We start from the raw sequence: 1,333 nt of genomic DNA, 5'->3' as shown, positions 1-1,333 counted from the left end.
GGAGGTCTATTATAAATGTTTGCAACATAAGCTTCAGGTTGCTTATTGATTCTATATTGCTGCAAAGAAGGACAGAGATCTATATGGTGATCTGTAGAAGAACATAGACCATAGACTCTTGCAACAGGTGTAGATTTCTTATTCATGGCAAGCTGAGTTACTAGGTTGACCAAGGCATCAAGTTTTCATTCAAGCTTTTTATTTTCAATAGATGAAGATGAATCCGTGCCCACCTCATGGACTCCTCTAAGGACAATAGCATCATTTCTTGCATTGAATTGTTGGGAGTTGGAAGTCATCTTCTCAATCAAATTCCTAGCCTCAGCAGGGGTCATATCACCAAGAGCTCCACCACTGGCAGCATCAATCATACTTCTTTCCATGTTGCTAAGTCCCTCATAGAAATATTGAAGGAGTTGCTAAAAAATCTAGTGGTGAGGACAGCTTCCACACAATTTCTTGAATCTTTCCCATTACTCATACAAGCTTTCTCCACTAAGTTGTCTGATGCTTGAAATGTCTTTTCTGATGGAAGTGGTCCTAGATGCAGGGAAAAATTTCTCCAAGATTACCCTCTTAAGGTCATCCCAGCTAAAAATGAACCTGGGAGCAAGGTAGTAGAGCCAATCTTTTGCCACTCCCTGTAGAAAGATACGATCTTCTTGGACATCAGGGGGCTTCATGGTGGAACAAACAATATGGAACTCCTTAAGATGCTTATGAGGATCTTCACCTACAAGACCATGAAACTTGGGCAACAAATGTATTAGTCTAGTCTTGAGAACATATGGAATACCCTCATCAGGATATTGAATGCACAAGCTTTCATAAGTGAAATCAGGTGCATCCATCTCCTTAAGAGTCCTATCACGAGGTGGAGGTTGAGCCATGTTCTCAGTATGAAAATTAGTTGTGAAATGCTCAAAATCAGAATATTCAGAATCACCCTCAACAGAATGTTCAGAATGCTTAAAATGCACAGGATGCACACTATGCCTAACTAATGTATGAAAGGTTCTATCTATTTCAGGATCAAAGGGTTGTAAATCACTTGGATTGCCCCTAGTCATGCACTATATGCAGTAAAAAGTGTGTTTCTCAACAAGCACCTAACAAGGGGTAAAACTAAAACTATACTCAAACGATATCAAAATGAGCTGAAATTTTTTGAGGAACAACCTAAAATCATGAAAAGATAGCACAAAAAATTTCAAACAAAAATTCAAAGTCTAACTATGAAAACTACCTAATCAAAGTTTAGAAAAATAGGACAATAACACTTGAAAAATAAAAAAAAAACTTAGAAAACGGTTTTCACAGTATGGGAAATTTT

At 37.7% G+C, this 1,333-nt stretch overlaps 1 non-coding gene across 1 annotated transcript; it reads left to right on the top strand.

Annotated features, from left to right (window-relative positions):
• Nucleotides 1-426: 426 nt before the first annotated feature.
• Nucleotides 427-530, top strand: LOC114404027. The gene has a single exon (XR_003664787.1). It is a non-coding gene; the product is annotated as a small nucleolar RNA R71 (small nucleolar RNA).
• Nucleotides 531-1,333: the final 803 nt, after the last annotated feature.

Source organism: Glycine soja, chromosome 20 (genome assembly GCF_004193775.1).
Source record: "Glycine soja cultivar W05 chromosome 20, ASM419377v2, whole genome shotgun sequence".
NCBI classification, from domain to species: Eukaryota; Viridiplantae; Streptophyta; class Magnoliopsida; order Fabales; family Fabaceae; genus Glycine; species Glycine soja.
The sequence above is the reverse complement of the archived record's forward strand: the minus strand, read 5'-3'. Positions and strand labels throughout refer to the sequence as shown.